Source organism: Nannospalax galili, unplaced genomic scaffold (genome assembly GCF_000622305.1).
Source record: "Nannospalax galili isolate Female #2095 unplaced genomic scaffold, S.galili_v1.0 scaffold54, whole genome shotgun sequence".
Lineage (NCBI taxonomy): Eukaryota > Metazoa > Chordata > Mammalia > Rodentia > Spalacidae > Nannospalax > Nannospalax galili.
The window spans coordinates 10664058-10674899 of record NW_008341028.1 but is presented as its reverse complement, the minus strand read 5'-3'; the positions used below and the strand labels follow the sequence as shown (position 1 = coordinate 10674899).

The 10842-nt window shown below is 48.3% G+C and overlaps 1 non-coding gene across 1 annotated transcript; it reads left to right on the top strand.

Moving 5' to 3' along the window:
- Positions 1-294: 294 nt before the first annotated feature.
- LOC115070969 lies at positions 295-514 on the top strand. The gene has a single exon (XR_003850074.1). It is a non-coding gene; the product is annotated as a small nucleolar RNA U3 (small nucleolar RNA).
- Positions 515-10842: the final 10328 nt, after the last annotated feature.

Here is a 10842-nt window from a genome sequence, read left to right as displayed (position 1 = left end):
CTGCCTGCCTTCAAATCCAGCCACTTCTTTTCCAGCTATGACTTGGTTGTGCCTCAGTTTGTCATCTAGGAGACAGGGCTAATGAGTCTTTCTCCCAGAAGGTGAGGAGCAATCACTATTGCCAAGGAAAGCCCCCAAAGGGTATCTGATCAGGTAGTGCATTGGTGGTTTCTTTTATGCAGACAGGCTGAACTTTGAGCCCCTTTCAGTCCCCCAGAGGCCAATGCACATGAGGCCTGGGCTCAGACAGCAGTTAGGGAGGGTTGACTCTGCATCCAAATGACTCAAAGAGGAAGGAAAGGCCTGCTGTCAGGGGTCCTTTCCATAAGTCCCTACCACAGAAGTTTCTCTGCACACACAAAACACCGGAAACCACAAGTGGGAGCTCAGCATTCCCTCCTTAGCCTGAAGCCACTCCCTGGTGCTTCCTGGCTATGGTTGCAGCTGTGCTTTGCTGTCCCTGATCTCTTCTCTCCCTTGGGGAGGAAGAGGAGGAAGATGCTGTCTGAGTGGCAAAAATAGATGAATAGGGAGCAGGGCCCCAGCACTGGTTTGGTGCAACTTCAGGCATGCTTCCTCCTCTTCACCCTCCTCCTCCTCTTCCTCCTCCTCCTCCTCCCCTTCCTCCTCCTCCTCCCCCCCCTCAACTCACTCCAATTGGTCTGAGTCTCCCATGCTCTACTGACTCTCCTTTGCCAAAGCTCAGCCCTCTGCAAATGCATTTCCCTCTAAAGTAGGTGCACCTGATTTCAGGAATCCACCACACACCTACTTAAGTCCCTTTTAACCCAAAGTTCTTGAGGCACAATATCTCATTCTCCCCACTTCACAGATAAAAACATAGAGACCGGAGTGGGGATGGATAGGGCTTGCCTAGTGTCACTCAGATGTAGAACAGTCTTAGGAAATCAGGTCTGCCAGGCATTCTCCAGTTCCACCCACCAAATCTGGCACCTATCTTCAAACCAGGCTCTGACATCCAGCCATATCCAACAGACACAAGGAAAGGTGGGGAGTCTGATCAAAGCTGGACCACACACATGGCTGAGGCGAGCACTGGATGAAAACCTTCCTAAGCTTTGTCTCCATGACCCCATAAAGAGAGGGCTCCCACCCTGGTGTACTCTGCCTTCGTTACTCTCTGTATCTGTGACAAAAGGCAGATTGATTAATTGTTGTGGATATATGTGTTTTAGCATAGAAAGTGTAGATGCATTGTAAAGCTAAAAGACACAAAAAGACAGGCAGTGAGAATAAAGTGTCTTAGCTTGCTTTCTGTTGCCATGACCAAGCAACTTAGGGAGAAAAGGGTTTTATTTTAGCTTACACTTCCAGACCACAGTCCATCATTGTGGGAAGCCAAGGCAGGAGCTGGAAGTAGAAACCAACATTTGACTGCCTTTTTTATACAGTGCAGGCCCACCTGCTCAGGGATGGCACTGCCCACATTGGGCTGGGCCCTCCTACATCAATCAGCAATTAAGAAAATGCCCCACAAAGACACCCACAGGCCAATCTGATAGAGGAAATTCCTCAATTGAGGTTCCCCCTTCCCAGGAGTGTCCAGTTGACAACTAAAATTAGTCATCACACTGGGGAATGTGCTCAATTGATAGAGCACTTGCCTAGCATGTGTGAGGCCCTGGGTTTTATGCCCAGCACTACATAAATCTGGGGTGATGGTGCATACCTGTAACCCTGGAACTCAGAAAGTGGATTCAGGGATCAAGAATTCAAGGTCATCATTGGCTACATAGGGAGTTTGAGGCCAGCCTGGATTACATGAGACTCTAAATCAGTTGATCAATTAATCAACCAAAACTGGGTACTACCCTTACCAGTTTCCTGAAAGCCTTCCAGACACTATTATGTCATCTTATTCGGCTACAAACAGCACCAAGTGTGTGTGTCCACGCATGTGTGTGTGTGTACTCTTTTCCTCTCCCTTCACACAAATGATAATGTGTCAAAACACAATCACACACCAGGTAATGATGTCTGTGATGGTCCACATCTCTGACAGCTATCTCATGATGATGGGACCAAAACTTCCTGTCACCTAGCATCATCAAAGCCATGCTAAGGTTGAAACACATATGTGTGGTGATGCTAATGTAAATAAACCAGTCACAGTACCAGTCCTGTTCAACCACAGCACATAGAGCTGTGAATCGTTGCTAATAGTTAATAATGGTAGCAAGTAGTAGTCCTGCGAGTGGCTTATATATTCACAATGTTTTATCATTAATTTTATTTACTTTGAGGGGAGCACATACCATGGTGTGGGTGTGGAGGGTCAGAGAACAAGTTTTGGGAGTTGGTTCTCTCCTTCTACCATGTGGGGCTGGCAGGTTGAACCTCTACTGCCTGAGCCATCTCACCAGTCATTTTATCGTTATTTTAGAATATCCTCCTACTTAAAAAATGCTTTTACAAAATAGTAAGCCACACTATGCCAGGAACTGTCTCACACATCTCGGGTTGGCCAGCATTTCTGATGATTTATGTGAACAAGTTCTATGATGCTTTCGCATAGTTGTCTTAAGATGAAGTTCTCAGAACAGGTCTCCATCACTAAGCACCATGTGACTGAATAACCTGCAGCCTTCTAGGAACATATAGAGATCACTTTTCCTTTTCAAAAAGTACTGTACATGTGTGTGTATGTTCATGTGTGTGTAGATGCATACACACGTGTGTGTGTGTGTGTGCGTGTGTGTGGAGGCTGAAGGATAACCTCAAGAATCATTCCTCAGTTGTTGTCTACTTTTTTATTTTTCATTTCTTTTCTGAGACAAGGTCACCTTGCCAAGTAAGATCACCTTGCCTCACTGGCTGATGATCCAGCCCCAGAGATCTGGCTGGCTCCACCAGCCCCTCAGCAATGGGAATCACAGGCCTGAGCCACCATGCTCAGCTCTTTCAAAGATGTGATTTCTTGGGATCAAACTCAAGCCCTCATGCTTCCAAGTCAGCTATCTCCCCAGTTCTTACACTGCTTTTAGATATAACAATAACTTGTGTTTGGTATGGCTCTGTTCTGTGTATTCATTAGGCACCACTGGGAGCTCTTCCATTCTGTGCAATGTCACTGTCACCCAGGTAGGTCCTCTATGTAGCTGTTTTGCTGAGAGTTATGCAGAATTCCATGGTAGGGATGCCACTGATTGTCTCCTCAGCCTCTTCTTGATTACCTCTCCCATGATTGCCAGCTTTTATATAATGCTGCAACAAGAGACACAGCACATACTTCTGCATCTGGTGTCATGACACAGCCCTAGAGCAGGATGTGCTGGGCCACAGGGAAGGGTAGCTGTTGTCTGGGAAGATGTTGCCCAGTGGCTCTCCCCAGAGGTACCACAGCCTCCCACTCCTGCCCATCCTCCTGCCAGTGTCTGTCCCTGCATCCTCAGCAGCAGAGCATTGCTGTGCCTTTGATCTTTTTCAATCTGATGGTTGAAAGAAGGTCTCTTATTGAAGTCTTAATTTGCATTTCTTTTATGAGTAAGGCTGAGTAACTTTTCATAGGTTTAAGAGACATTTATATATTCTTTCGAAAGCTGTCTTCCTATATCTGGTCCATTTTTTAATTGGCTTGTTGGCTTTCTCTTGTTGCTAGGCAAAAAGCCTGTACACTAAAGGAATGAGTCCTTTTTCTGTGGGAACAGTGGGTTTATTTCTCCCTGGTCATTTGCTGTTGTGCTTCAGGTTAGGCATTCCCTCTGTACCCTCCTTTAAACTTCAAAGGCTTGGGGCCTGGGAGATGGCTCAGCAGGTAAGGACACTTGCTGTGCAAGCTTGAGGACCCGAGTTTGAATCTCTAGCACCCACATAAAAAACAAGCATGATTGTGTGTGTGTACCTGTAAACCCAGTGCTATGGAGGAGGGACAGAAATAGGAAGATTCAGGGGCTTTCTGGCTACCCTTCTAGCTCCAGGTTCAGTTAAAGGCCCTGTCTCAAAGAAATAAGGTGGCTAATGATAAGGCAAGACACTGGGTGTCCTCCCCAGGTCTCAGTGTATCTATGCACACATACTTAAGCATAACACACACACACACACACACACACACACACACACACACACACACTTAAAGGCTTTGGGGAAGAGAAATAAGTGGAATTTTGAATCTCCACTGAGCCCAGGCTGGGAGCCTGGGAGCCTTCCCAGTTGTTTCCTTGGTTATAAAATTGGACAGGGGCCTTGTGGAGCTCTGAACCTCCTGTGGTTCCCCTAACCTGAGACTGGGGTCTAAAGTTCTGACTCATCTGAGATGGAACCTAATGCTCTTGAGTGGTAGAGATTGAGGTGAATGAACTGGGATAGGGATAGAGCCAGAAAAAGAGAGTCAAAGACCAGCAGCTGACTCCAGGGCTACCCTGTGGCCATCGTACTGTGTTTCCCACTGGCCAGAACTCTCAAATTGTTACCTTCGGGATGGCCCAGATTACCCACCAAAACCCAAAGGGGATTTAGTCTTTGTGCTGGGAGACAAGAGAGGGCTCTGTCCCCTCTCAGCTGGAGTCTAGCAGGGATGGCTGCTCTGTCTTCCAGCAGCCCCAGCCCTTTGCAGGGCTCAGAGGGCCATCCTTGGGCACCTTAACACTGGCATCATCCTGCAGGAGAATGCAATGCCCAAAGGCCCAAGGGACTAAGCAGGGACAGGGGTAAGAGAGAAGCAGCAGTAACACAGGAACCTAGGACTCCTGGGTCTCAGTGGACTGTTCTGCAACTGGGCCAAGTCCCTGGAAAGACTGAGGAGAAAGCCAGTGTGCCTGTCAATAACAAAAGCTCATGTTCACTGCTCACCCTGCCCACAGGCCCATCTCATTCTCCCCTGCAACTCCATGGGTAAGCACTAATGGCTCTTTTAAAAGATGCAGAAACGAAGGCAAATACACAGACACACCCAAGAGAGGCAGAGTGGGCCTGGGAGAAAACAGTAGCAATCATTCAACAAAAGCATCTAGCCTAAGCCCAGAGAGGGAGTCCCAGCAGGCACTGCAGGGGGAACAGGGTCCCTATGGTCTGCACTTTCTCCAGCACCCTTCCCTGGTACTGTTCCTTAGGAGGCTGGTCCTTTCCGCATCTTCACCTCAGCACTCAGCCTAGAGCTGGGTCCTGGTCCCCATTCAGTTATCTTTGTCACATGAATCAGAGAAAAGTTTGCTGGTCTGGAAGCACTACACTGCTCCAGCCTGGAGCTAGCAACCCTACTGCCAACATACAGAGGCCCTCTGGACAACGGGTCCCCTTCTGTCCCAGGAAGGAGATGGGCCAGAGCACGTCTATGTCAATGTCACTTGGAGCAGCTCCACCTTCCAGGAGTGCTGTCCCTTCCCAGAGCACCTGATAGGCTTCCATCATATCCCTCATGGGGCCACTGTGTTGTGACTTTGCTGTGAGATCCAGGTGAGCAGCCACCATGCAGGTACCAGTTAACTATCGTCCAGTCACCTGACAGATGCTCAGAGCTGCTTGTGGAATGAATGAGTATAAGCAAGCTTTGTCACAGGCCACATCTAAAGAGCCAATAAACAGCATGACCAGGTTTACTCATGTTCTTTTACTAAGCACAGTCAGCCCCATGGCAGGTGCAGAATACCATTCTGAGCAGGACATTTGCACTGCTTCAAGATGCTGGTCCTGCAGGGGCAAGTGAGGTAAGTGTGAAGGGAGAGATGGCCCTGCAGCTCTGATAGCTCTGTACCACCTCCCTTGCCCAGCTCTATGGCTTTCTGCCTAGTGCCTGACCCCAGTCTTTCAATGGCCAGAATGAGTAAACTCCTTGCATTTGAAGAGCAGCTGGCTGCTGGCTTATGTCCCCCAAACCAGAGTGTCCTCCTGGTTTAATCCTCTGCAGATGCCCAATGGGAAAAGGCCAGGTGGGTAAAACAGTCCAGGTTGCAGGCCAGGTAGAAGAGTAAGGGGCCTTCTGTGGAGTAATAGCAAAGAAAGGGTTTGAGCAACAGACTGGTTGACTTACCGAGGCCTGGGCAGCATGGTATGTCTCTGTAATACATCCCTCCTACCATTTCTGGAGAATCACCAGCCAGGCCAACAGCTTAGGAAGGGCATCTTTTCAGGAAGCTAGTTCTAGGAAGAACTAGTCCTGACCAGTTTTCTCCTGGCTGAGGAGGCTCTCCTTTGTAGCTTGACCTGGCCTGTCACAGAGGACCTGCCATCTGCTACTCAGTGTCTCCCTCAAGTTATCAGTCACTTCAGCCCCTGGGACATTGAGCATTCCCTGTCTCTCACCCTGCCCAGCATGGGAGGCTCTCCTAAGTTTCTTGGATTAATTTGAATTGACTGAGCTGAATTGAATTGACTTGAATCTAATTGAAGTGAATAGAATTGAATGGCAGATTACAGGCTCCATGGGAGCCCACAGACATATGGTTTTAAGTACTGGTCCACAGATCTGAAAGACGATTTTGGCCCCTTGTTTTCATTTTCTCCTTGGGGGAGGGAGTGGATGGGAGGTGGGAACAGGGATGAGAGAGAAGGAGGATGAGAAGAGGGACAAAGGGACTCACACGGCTCTAGCTGGAAAACTCTCCTTTCTAGCAGCCCACCTCCACACACACACGTACACACTCTTCTTTCAACCTGAGTGTTCAAACCCTCAAAATCCTTATAAGCTGGAGGCTGTATTGAAGTCTGTCATGGCTCTTCCCCATGCCCTGATTGCGTGACCACGTGAGGGCTGGTCAAGGATGACTGAGCGCTAGGTCAGGACTCACAGGGCAGGAAGAAAGTCTATAAAGGGCTGGGGAGAAGCCACCAGCATCTTGGAGTGAGTGACAGTGTCCAAGCTGGGGGTGAAAACATGCAAAGCCAGCCAGTGTCCAGGTTCTTGTTCCTGGCAAAACTGGCTGTGGTGACAGTCCCTTCAGGGCAAGCCACTCATCCCCGGGCAGGTCTGTTTCCTTCATGGTCTCCTTCACAGGCTGGGTCTGCCCTGGCAGTGATGGCTGGCCCCTTCATGTGTGGGGTATCTCTCTCTCCCACTCTACTCTCTCTGCTGGGTTCAGCCCCGCATCATTTGCTTCCTCCACCTTGGCTTAGTCACTGCCTACATGGCTAAGGCAGCTCTGGTCCTAACACTCTAACAGCGATCCTGAGCTCAGCCAGAAAGCTGCCATCTCTTCACTTCCTCCCGTGGACCTCATGAGCTTGCTACAATCCTCCTAGCAATGCTCTCTTCCGTTCTTCCCCTTCTGTCCTGGCAACAGCATCCACCCAGATGCCCAAGCCAGGAACAGTGTAGGCTCAGCCTTCCCTCTGCCCTCTGTGGTCAGTCTACTCTGAACTTGGGATTTGACGCACCCTTCCATCAGCTCCATCACTGCCACCCAAGCCTGTCTTTTTCTTGGACAAATGCAATGGCCTCCTCATACCCTTTCCCGTATCCCCCAGCACCCCTTGTGATCTGTTCTGTACCTGCTGCTTGAACCACAGTGCCAGAATTAAGCAGGTCATATCATATCAGTAGTCACAGGCTTACAAATCAATAATCATTGCTGATTTTTTTGGAATTAAGAGCTAAGCTCATTAATAAGGAGGGAAAACCACACTTACCCACCTCAGCTGGGCCCCAGCCTCTTCCTTAGTGCTGAAATGTTTCCTTCAACCTTGTCCAGGACTTTTGCATACGCTGGCCCCTAGAATGTTCTAGAATGTTGTAGAATCTAGAATGTTTTCCCCTTTCCTCTTCCTGTAGTTAATTCTTATTCACCCTTCAATTCATGTTTTGAATATCAAGGATGCCTTCCTTGACCTCTCTGACTAAGTCAGCCTTCACCCAGCCCCCAAAGGCCTTGTCACATTGGGTATCTGCCGCTTACTTTGCTAGTCCCAGCAGAAATCACACATTTATTGGTGCGTCCGTATGATTAGCTTTCATTTCTCTCTATATATAAGGCGGGGAAGGGTTCTGTTTTAATTCACCATCTCGGGAGTCAGCCCTGTACCTTACACAGCAGGGGCTCAGTAAGGAATAAAGGAATGAATGAGGAATAAGTGAATGCAAGCGAGCAAAGAGGACCTATGTCCAGACAGCCATGTCCTATCGGCACTCATTGAGAGGCCAGCTATAGCTGGGCTGGCCTTTTTATTCTCCACAGACACAGCATCCACTTCCCCATCCCTCAGCCTTGCTTACTTGGCGTCCCTCATCCTATAACTCATTCCCCTCTCCCCTGAACACAGCTAAATTTTACCCCCTTGCAAGGCTCAGCTGGTGTTAAGTTTCATGAACAGCCACCAAGAGGCAAGTTGGAAGGGAACATTGTTGAAGCATCTTTACACTCATATTAGGAATATACCAATTCCCTGTGGCCCGGCAGTTTCTAGTAGGCTGCGCATAAGCAATAAAAGTGCATGTTCTACTCAAATTTCCAGAGACAGAAATTTTCCCACTCATGGTGGGAGTGAGGGCTCAGAAACCCCCAAAAGATGTTGGGCCTGTTGAGACTCACATCACTCTTCACCAAGAAGTTTCCAGGAAATCAGCTGGGAAACTCACGAAGCAAGCACATCAGGACTGGTCCTCAGCTAAGGCAGCCATAGCATGCTGTGAAGGAGGACCCGTCACCTGCTCATCAACACATATTTACAAACGGGCCTTTCAGAACCGAGCACAAGTTCTAGGGTCACACCACCCTGAACACTCCAATCTGGTCTGATCTCAAAGCTAAGCAGGATCAGGCCTGATTAGTACTTGGATGGGAGAACTGAGCACAAGAAAGAAAGTCAGGGAGGAACCAGCTTAGAAATCAGCACCTCTGCCCGGGCACAGTATCAGGACAGTCTCCACGCCGAGGACAGAAATACTACGTCCCTTGTCCTGGCCACCAGGTTATGAGTCCCCAGAGCCCCCAGGACAGCGTTGAGGAACACACTGGCAGTACAGTTGTACAGCAGCTGGGCCAGAAAGACCTTAGAGTTCCTCATGTCACCCAACATTTGACAAGTAAAGAAACTGAGTCCAAAGAGGACAGGGGACCTGTTTATAACAAAGAAGTCATTCCTGGGAGACGGGGGGAGATAGGTCAGTTGGTAAAGTGTTTGTGTTGCAAACATGAAGACCTGAATTCGATCCCTCAGAACCCACACAAAGTAAGTCAGATGTGGTGGTATGTGCTTATAATCCCAGCACTGGGGAGGCAGAAAGAGGTGGATCCCTGGGGCTCTCTGGCCAGCCAGCCCAGCATACTTGGCAATCCCCAAGTCAGCAAGAGACCCTGTCTCAAAAACAAGGTACATGACCTTTGAAAAATGACAGCTGAAGTTGACCTCCTCCATATGCACAAGCACATACGTGCACATACAAACACACATGTAGTACACCCATATAAACATGCATTCATACATACACAAAATAAAATAACTTTTTGGGGTGCTCAAAGCTGGAAGCCATCCCCTGGATCCCTTTCAATCTTTCCATTCAGATTACTCATGGGGATTGTCACCCCTCTTCCTGTCCCTTCTATCAACTAAGAAGACCAAGAGAAAGCTGGTGGACAGATGGGAGTGGTCTCACATAGCTGGGAACTGGTTGGATGGATGCAGGAAGGAGATAAAGCCAAAATGAATATTTACTGAGCATGCAGTCCCTGTACTTGCTATGCTGCATGTTACTGTAGTAGATTAAATAGCAAAAGATTGTAGTCCTCAAAAGGTGAAGCAAGGCCTGGGAGGATTACTGGATAGTTAAGTGCTTTTCAAACAAGCAAGAGGATCAGAGTTCAAATCCCTAGAACCCACATAAATATGAGGTGGGCACGACAGCCTGTTTTCCAGCCTTTAAGTTAAAAAAAAAAAGAAACAAAAATAATAAAGAAAAAGAAAAATTCAGGCAAAAAAAAAAAAATAGAATCAGGTGGAAGAGCAACGGAGGAAGATTTCTGACATCAACCTTGAATCTTTGCACACACAGCACATGTAGCCCACGCATGCATATGCATGTATACATCACACACACATATGCACATGAAAAGAAGGGAACAAAGATGGAGCTGCCTCTGTTACTTGCTTTGGCCAGCAGGATGTGGCAGACGTGACAGCGTGCAAGTTCCAAGCCCATCCCTCCACAGACTCCTGTGTTCCAGTGCTCTCTTTCAGAGCTCTGCACCTACCTTGTAAATGAGCCTGAGCGATCCTGCTGGAGACTGAGGGAGCGGAGGCTTCCCTTCACAGCCCAGGTTGTAACCAGTGACCTTGCACATATGAGGAGCCCAAGCCTAAATCAGCAGATCACCAAATGATAGCAGTGTCCATGGATTCCTAGAGTCTGGTAATAAGTAGTTGTGGTGTTAAGACATTAGGTTCAGGGTGGTTTGTTGTATGGTGATAGTTAACTGAGAGAGCTGTCAAAGGACTTCAAAGTTCACAGTTTTCATGACATAGTAAAATCCCATGGCTTCATAGTTGGTGTCCCCTCCTTCACATGTGAGGAAACTGAGGACCAGAGAAGGGACAACCTATAATCTATGAGCAATGAATCTGAAATGTGAGCTAACACACCTGTCTACACAACCCACTCTCTCTACCACACGCCACTGTGATTCCTACATGATTCCAGGACCTTCTTTCTTGCCTTTGTCTTCGTGTACCCTCCTGCCCCCGAGTCTCATGTTAATGAATAGAATTGGGATGGGTGGACCAGGCCATGCCATGGACTGCAACACAAGTCTCCCCTGCAGCGTGCCATGGCGTTCTTCCTTTGTGTGCTCTACTGTGACACGGGCTGGGGTGCACTTGGGCTATGACCTTGCAAAATGGTGTAGTTCTCCTGACAAGTCTGCAAAGTCACAGTGACCCTGCATTACTGAAACAGTG